This window comes from Piliocolobus tephrosceles, chromosome 12 (genome assembly GCF_002776525.5).
Source record: "Piliocolobus tephrosceles isolate RC106 chromosome 12, ASM277652v3, whole genome shotgun sequence".
Lineage (NCBI taxonomy): Eukaryota > Metazoa > Chordata > Mammalia > Primates > Cercopithecidae > Piliocolobus > Piliocolobus tephrosceles.
The window spans coordinates 21324175-21332951 of record NC_045445.1 but is presented as its reverse complement, the minus strand read 5'-3'; the positions used below and the strand labels follow the sequence as shown (position 1 = coordinate 21332951).

At 41.1% G+C, this 8777-nt stretch overlaps 1 non-coding gene across 1 annotated transcript; it reads left to right on the top strand.

Moving 5' to 3' along the window:
- The first annotated feature begins 5492 nt into the window (after positions 1-5492).
- Positions 5493-5631, top strand: LOC111531622. Its single transcript, XR_002728336.1, has one exon. It is a non-coding gene; the product is annotated as a small nucleolar RNA SNORA8 (small nucleolar RNA).
- The last annotated feature ends 3146 nt before the right edge of the window (positions 5632-8777 follow it).

The following is an 8777-nucleotide window of genomic DNA, read 5'->3' as shown; positions in this document are numbered from 1 at the left end:
TTCCAAAGTGCTGGGATTACAAGTATGAGCCACCATGCCCATCCTGTCTGTAATTTTTATTGTGTGTGGCCACCGAAGTCTCTGCTTGCTTAACCTAGTGGTCAGCTAATAATTGGACAGAGATCTCCTTTAATACCTTCAACCACTAAGTCTCTCAGTCTTTGCTGAAGGTTTCATTTTTTGATTTGCCTTTTTTTTTTTTTTTTTTTTGAGACAGGATCTTGCTCTGTCACCCAAGCTGGAGTGTAGTGGCAGGATCATAGCTCACAGCAGCCTCAAACTCTTGGGCTCAAGCAATCCTCCTGCCTCAGCTTCCCAAGTAGCTGGGACTAGAGGCACATGTACCACTATGTCCAGCTTTTTTTTTTTTTTTTTTTTTTTTTTTTTTTTTTTACTTTTTTGAGGAAGACAAGTCTCATTATGTTGCCTAGACTGGTCTTGAACTCAAGGCCTCAAGCAATCTTCCTGCCTCAGCCTCTGAAAGTACTGGGATTACAGGCATGAGCCACCCTACCTGTCCCTTTGTTGAAGGTTTCTCTGTGTGGATTGTGGCATAACTTCAACACTCTGCCAAGCAGTTTGCAATTCTGCTTTAGCCTTCATCTCCTGCATGTGCATAGCCTCAAGATCAGCCAGAGATGAGAGATTAGGGACTTTACAGGACTTTCTTCGGCATGTGCACAAGTCTCGCATATGTCAGTGGATTTCTATGTCCCACGAATATACTGGAGCTTTTCAAAGACCCTTTTGGGCATCTCATTCCCCAGTTTTTCCTTTTAACTTTCTTGGTCAACCTCTTGTTAACCCCAACTGGTAACACCACCTCCAATGACTATGATACTAAGACATCGTCACATTTTTTTTTCCTACAAATGACCTAGGGATAAGACTGTTCACACAGGGTAACCTCTGAGCCAGGTTAAATAAAGACAAATTCCGAGAATGGAGCTTTCCTGGGAACTAGCAGAGGGGCCAAATAGTGTTAGGCTGGGTGCAGTGGCTCACGCCTGTAGTCCCAGCACTTTGGGAGACCAAGGCTGGAGGATCACTTGAGACCAGGACTTTAAGACCAGCCTGGGCAAAATAGGAAGACCCTGTCTCTACAAAAATATAAAAAGATTGGGAGGCCAAGGCAGGAGGATTGCTTGAGACCAGCCTGGGCAACATAGTGAGACCCTGTCTTTACTAAAAATAAAAATTAATCAGCCATGTGTGGTGGTGCATGCCTGTAGCACCAGCAGCTCAGGAGACTGAGGTGGGAAGATTGCTTGAGCCTGGAAGATTGAGGCTGTGGTGAGCCATGATCATGCCACTGCACTCTAGCCTGGGTGACAGAGTAAGACCCTGCTTCAAATAATATATGTAAAATAAAAGAAAAAGAAAGAAATTAGCCAGGCATGTTTGCATGTGTCTGTGGTCCCAACTACTAGGGAGGGGTCTCATAGACAGGGTCTTTCTCTGTTCCCCAGGCTAGAGTGTAATGGTGCAAACTCTGGCCTCTACTCACTATATACTGGTAACAGTCTCCCAATTATGATCACCAAAACTATGTGCAGATATTGTCAAAATCACCTGGGGAGCAAAGTCAGTCAGCCTAGGTAAGAACCATTTCCCTGGAGTTACATTCCAGCAAAGTAGGGCTGGAAACAGGGCTGATTCTCAGGAAAATTGTAGATTAGCAGTGGGTTAAATGCTAAAAGCCTTAAGACTTAAAGGATTGACACTCTGATGCTGAAATTTCTAGCTCTAGGTGGCCTTGAACCATGGTAACTATATATCCTCCTTCCCTCCCACCCTCCAAAAGTCCTGATTTCTCATCAGTTTATTCCAGTGATACTGATTTGTGAAACATAGAAAATTGCTGGCTGGGCATGGTAGCTCACACCTGTAATCTCAACACTTTGGGAAACCGAGGTGAGTGGATTGCTTGAGCCCAGGAGTTCAAGAACAGCCTGGGCAACATGGTGAAACTATGCTTCTACAAAAAATACAAAAATTACTGGGTGTGATGGCATGCACCTGTAGTCTCGGCTACTTGGGAAACTGAGGTGAAAGGATCACTTGAGCCTGGGAGGCTGAGGCTACAAGTAAGCCATGATTGTGCCACTGCACTCCAACCTGGCTGACAGAGCAAGACCTATCTCAAAAATTTTTTTAAAACTTACTATTTCTATTATATATCTGGTACTTCTATTTTAACATAATCATGAACCAGAAGAAATGATCCCTTGGAAAACTATGTACCTTAATTTTTGGTTGGAAATAAGTTATCTTGGGTTTCAGGGTCCTTGCCAAGCCTCAATGTACTTTAATCTCACGTATTCAGGCCATCTGGGAGAGGGAACATTTTACCAGTGGCCTTTTAAAGATATCATGCAGGTAGTGAGAGCTCCCTAGACCTTTTTATTGATCTCCTTGGATTATTTTCTATGTCTTACTTATCACATGGCCAGACCAACTCTTCTATCCTCTTCTGAAATGCTCAATCTTTTCCTTAATCAAATAGATTATATTACCTCCATCTTTCATTCAATTCACTCTTTGGATATATATTTATTGAGGGCCTACTATGTGTCAGGCATTATGCTAAGTACTACTGATATAATAATGAAATAAAAATGACAAACTTGATTGGGCACAGTGGCTCATGCATGTAATCCCAGCACTTTGGGAGGCTGAGACAGGAAGACTACCTGAGTCCAGAAGTTCTGACACCGTCTCTTAAAAACAAAACAAAACAAAACTATTCCATGACTTTATGGACTTTTTGTTCTAGGGATGTAATCAAGAGAAACCAATAATCTCATAAATGAACAATTACAAAATGAGAGAAGCATATGAAAGAAGAAAAATAGGGATTTAGATCGAGAATAGCAGGACATGCTGGTAGGATGTCTTCTCAGAAAACATGATACGTAAGCTGAGATCTGAAAGATGAGAAGTACCAGCCATAGGGAAAGTGGAGAAAAACGGGTTCTAGGAAGAGAGACCAGCATGTTCAAGGGCCCTGAGGTGGCTCTTTCAGTCTATTGCAAAATGGCAACAATCTATCTTTTCTTACTCTATCCAGGCCCTTTGCAATGTGACTTTTCAGCTTCTCCCACCAAGAGGTGGAAACTGTTTTTACTCCCCTTGAATCTGGGCTGGATTTGTACCTTGTTTTGGCCAATAAAACATGGCAGAACTGACAGTGTGCCAATTTGGAGCCTAGGCCTCAACACTCCCTACACACTTTTTTTTTCCTCTTGAAACCCTGCACAGTTATCATGTGAAGAAGCCAGGATTGACCCACTGGAGGATGAGAGACCCCAGAATGGAGATGTGCCATTTCAGCTGAGGCAAGTCATCTTAGACCAGCTAGCCCACAGCTGATCCAACAGCTGGCCACAATTGTCAGAGAAAACCCAGCCAAGACCAAGTAAACCACTAAATGATTCCTGCCAGAATTGCCAACCCAGGAAATTCTGAACTACATTGTTTTAAGTCACTTATTTTGGGGTAGTTTCTTATACAGCAAAAGTTAACTGGTCTACCCTTTAATGAGACCAAGGAACTTGCCCTGCTCCAAACGTGAAAAATCTCTGCTTTTAGAATTATTCCATGGTCAAATTTGTTTAAAGCCAGCATGCACCAATCATGTATAAACCTGGCCCTTTCAAAGACCAACTGGCCATGTTACTTGCCTAGTTTCACCTTGAAGGGCTTGCTTAGAATCAACAGAAGCAGAGTGGCCTCACCACAAGCTTCTAGTACAGAAAGGCAAAAAAGAGCTCAGATGAAAGTCTCGCCTCAGGAAGACATTGGGGAAGGAGACATGCTCAAGGAAATTGTAAAACTTTAAAATCACATGGCAGAGAAATGCTCCCAAAGATTGACCTGCTTCTTAAAGGAGAGTTGCAGAAAGTCAGCTTTTTCCACCAAAAGACAAATTTTATCTTAGAATTCAGACTACTATAGAAAGGGAAGGCTAGGGACTCTGAAACCACATAGTAAAGAAGATCAGGGACACTTGTGATTGGCTTTCAGCAGGGTGATATGCAATAAAGGGCAAGTTCACCTGTGATTATAAGTGAATTCAATTTAGTAACTCCCTTTGGAAACACTCAATACATAAAAGCTATAAAAGCCTGGGCAGGGGTGGCATCGTCATCTTGATACCACAATTGATCTGGGAAAACCATAAAGCCAACACAGATTCCGTTCATTGAGCAAGATTCAGCAAATCCCAGGCTGATACATCAAGCGCCTTACATCCATGGGTCACAGCCACTGGCAGGCTGGTTGACCTGGCTCCAAGTGAATATGTAGCCAGGCTCCATGCCATGCTGTAAACCGCAGCACATTTTCAAGTAAGCAAGTTAAATTGCAGCTAGGCCACTTCCAGCCTAAAGGAGGTTGCTAATCTAAAGAAGTTCTCCTAGGAACTGAAGCCTTTTAACCTGGGCAAATGGTTCCAAAAGTGTCATTCCCTGACTAGCACACCAGCATTACTTAGAAAGTTGTTAGAAGTACAAATTGTGGGGCCCCATCCAAGATCTGTTGAGTTGGAAACTGTGGCTGGGGCCCAGCAATCTATTTTAGTAAGCCCTCCAGGCGATTCAGATGCAGGCTTAAGTTTGAGAGCCACTGTTGTAGGCGGTTGTGGTTGGCCCCATTCTTAGAGTAGAATTCTGGGTCTTTAAAATGTATTTATTTATTTCATTTTAGTGATGGGGGTCTTGCCATGTTGCCTAGGCTGGTCTCAAACTCCTGAGCTCAAGCATCCTCCCACCTCAGTCTCCCAAGTTTCTGGGATTACAAGTGTGAGCCACCACAGCTGGCTGAAGAATTCTGGGTCTTTAAATGGCCAGTCAGAGCAAGCTTAGCACTCCTTACAGTGAGCAAGGTTCTCCTCATTCCCTGAACAACCTTCACTGGATACCTATATTTGAAAGTTGAGCCATAGCCATAGGAAATATTTCTCCAGTAACACAGTTTGTATTTAATAATCATTCAGCAACAGAATACAGCAACAAAAGGTCATGGCACCCTAGTTTCTCAGGATTAGAAGACTGCAAAGATCATGCCACACACTGCTTCTCAAACTTTAATGTGCATAGAAATATTTGGGAATTTGTTTAAAAGGCAGGTTCTGGCCAGGCATAGTGGCTTATTCCTGCAGTCCCAGCACTTTGAGAGGCCATATTGGAAGAATTGCTTGAGCCCAAGAGTTTGAGACCCAGCTTAGGCAGCATGTCTCTAAAAACTTAAAAATTAGCTGGGCATGGTGGTGCATGCACCTGTAGTCCCTGCTACTCAGGAGGCTGAGGCAGGAGGATCCCTTGAGCCCAGGAGGTCGAGGCTGCAGTGAGCCATGATTGCACCTCTATGCTCCAGTCTGGGTGAAAGAGTGAAACTCTGCCTCCAAATATACATATATGTAAAATGCAAGTTCTGATTCAGGAGGTCTAGGGTGAGGCTTTAGAGTCTTTGTTCCTTAAAAGCTTCCAGGATGCACTGCATGTTATCTGCACTCAGCAGTTTACTCCTGCTAGGGCGTTCAAAGATTAGTGCCATAGAAATCCAGTATCTGGCTTCATTGGTTTTCTTGGCTTTGTGCTTGTTAAACCTGGTATTTCTATTGATAAAGCACTTGTATAGGTTTCTCATATTCTTCAGTTTGATACATTCTAAAAGAGTAAGCAATGCTTTTCTTTTTCTAGGGTGTCAAATTGAGAATGAAGCAGATCCCCCTACTCTAAAAATGACCCTAAAGTAAATTGGTTGAAGAAATTAGATACCAAAGACTCTTGGTGAATTTTGACATCTTTATCAGTATATTCATATTAAAAAAAGATGAAAGAAACCAAAATAAAAGAATTATGGGCTGATAGGACAACTAGATTAAGCATCAGTTCTATTAAAAAGGGCTAACGTGAAGATACTAATAAGTCTTTTGAAGACAAATTTTGACTACAGCTCTTTAGAGGATCCAAAGTGACCTTGATGGACAGTAGAAGGGATCACAACATAAAATTCCTTGAATAAAAATGTATTGACTTAAAAACAAAACAAAACAAAAAAAGGCTTCCAAGTGATACCAATGCTGTTTGTCTATGGACCACACATTGAGTTGTAGGCCTCTAGTCCAAATCTGATGCTCGAATCCCCTACCTGGAACTTCCCCAACCTGGCTTTGCCTCAGAATTGCCCCAGGAGCTTTGAAATGCAGACCCATGAGTTCCACTCCAAATTTCTTAAGTCAGATTCTCTTGTAGGCTAAATATGTAGATTTTTTAAAAAGCTCCCCAGGTGATGCTGATACAATCAGATTTTCAGCTGTCTGATTTGGCATTTGTGAGCCACTGGCCTACACTACATTCCTTCCAAGTTAACTGGTCTTGCAGCTTCTGCTTAAGCCTTTCCAGGGAAAGAGTCACCTCCCTTGGGGGTGCTGAGTGAATTTACAGAGAAGCACTAATCATAATTCTTATATTTAGGTCTTTGATCCATTTTGAGTTAATTTTTGTATAAGGTATGGGTCCAATTTCTTTCTTTTGCATGTGGATATTCCATTTTCCGAGCACTATTTGTTGAAAAAACTGTCTTTCTCCATTGAATGGTCTTGGCACCTGATATGGTTTGGCTGTGTCTCCACCCAAATCTCACTCTGAATTGTAATAATCCCGATGTGTCAAGGGCAGGGCCCAGTGGAGATAATTGAATCATGGAGGTGTTTCCCCTATACTGTTCTCGTGGTAGTGAACAAGTCTCACAAGATCTGATGGTTTTACACAGGGGAGTTCCCCTGCATAAGCTCTCTTGCCTGCTGCCGTGTAAGATGTGACTTTGCTCCTCATTTGCCTTCTGCCATGATTATAAGGCCTCCCCAGCCACGTGGAACTGTAAGTCCATTAAACTTCTTTCATTCATAAATTACTCAGTCTTGGGTATGTCTTTATTAGCAGCATGAGAACAGACTAATATAGCACCATACTGCTGAAAATAATTTAACCATATATGTGAAGGTTTATTTCTGGACCTCTATTCATTGGTCTATATGTCTGTTTTTATTCCAGTATCATAGCTTTGTAGTAAGATTTCAAATTGGAAACGGTCAGTTTCCAATTTTTTCTTTCCTTTTTTTTCTTTCTCTCTCTCTCTCTCTTTTTTTTTTAAGATGAGACAGAGTTTCACTCTGTCACCCAGGCTGGAGTACAGTGGCATGATCACAGCTCACCACAGCCTCGACCTCCTGGGCTCAGGTGATCCTCCCACCTCAGCCTCTTCAGTAGCTGGGATTATAGGTGCATGCCACCAAGCCCAGCAAATTTTTGTATTTTTTTGTAGAAACAGGGTTTTCCCATGTTGGCCAGGCTTGTCTCAAACTCCTGGGGTCAAGCAGTCTGCCAGCCTTGGCCTCCCAAAGCACTGGGATTACAAGCATGAGCTACTGTGCCTGGCCAATTTTATTTTCTTAAGACTATTTTTGGCTATTTGAGGTCCCTTGACATTCCATATGAATTTTAAGATGTATTTTTGTATTTCTGCAAAGAAATTGGGATTTTGATAGGATTTGCATGAAATCTGTAGATTGTTTCATGTAGTGTGGACATTTTGACAATATTGGGTCTTCCAGTTCATGAACACATGATGCCTTCTTATATTCGTCTTTATTTCATCAATGGTTTATAGTTTTCACTGTGTATCTTTCACCTCCTTCGTTAAGTTTATTTCAAAGTATTTTATTATTTGGATGCTATTGCAAAAGGAATTTTCTTAATTTTCTTTTCAGATTATTCCTTGTTAGCACATAGAAACACAACTGATTTTTTTCCTGTTTTTATTTTGTATCCTGAAATTGTGCTGAGTTCATTTATTGTGAGAAATGTTCTGGGATCTTTAAGGTTTTCTACACATAAGATCATACCATCTGTGGACAGAGATAATTTTACTTCTTTTTTTCCCCCAATTTGAAGGTCCTTTATTTCTTTTTTTTTTTTTTTTTGTCTAATTGTTTCAACTAGAACTACATAATATTATGTAGAATAGAAGTGGCAAATGCAGACATCCCTGTATTTTCCCTGATCTTACAGGGAAAACTTTCAGTCTTTTACCACTGAGTATGACATTAGTTATGGGCTTTTCATATATAGCCTTTATTATGTTGAGGAAGTTTTCTCTTTTTTTGAGATAGGGTCTCACTCTGTCTTCCAGGCTGGAGTGCAGTGGTACAATCACAGTTCACTGCAGCATCAACCTTCCAGGCTTGAGTGATCCTTCCACCTCAGCCTCCCAAATAGGTGGGACTACAGACGTGTGCCACCATGCCAAACCTGCCTAATTTTTAAAATTTTTTGTAGACACAGGGTCTCACTATGTTGCCCAGGCTGGTCTTGAAATCCTGGACTCAAGCAGTCCTCCTGTGTTGACTTCCCAAAGTGCTAGGTTTACAGATTTAAGCCACCACCACTGGCTGACGTATTCTTCTATTTCTAGTCTGTTGATTGCTTTCATTATGAAACAGAGTTGAATTTTGTCAAATGCTTTTTCTATATCCATTGAAATAATATGGGTTTTTTTCCACTGTGTTAACGTAGTACAAAATATTGATTGATTTTCATATGCTGAACCATCCTTGTACTCCAGAAATAAATCCCACTTGGTCATGGTATACGATCTTTTTAATATGCTACTCAATTTAGTTTGCTAGTATTTTCTTGAGGATTTTTGCATCAATATTTATAAGAGATATAAGGGTTTTTTTTTTTTTTTTTTTTTTTTTTTTTTTTTTTTTT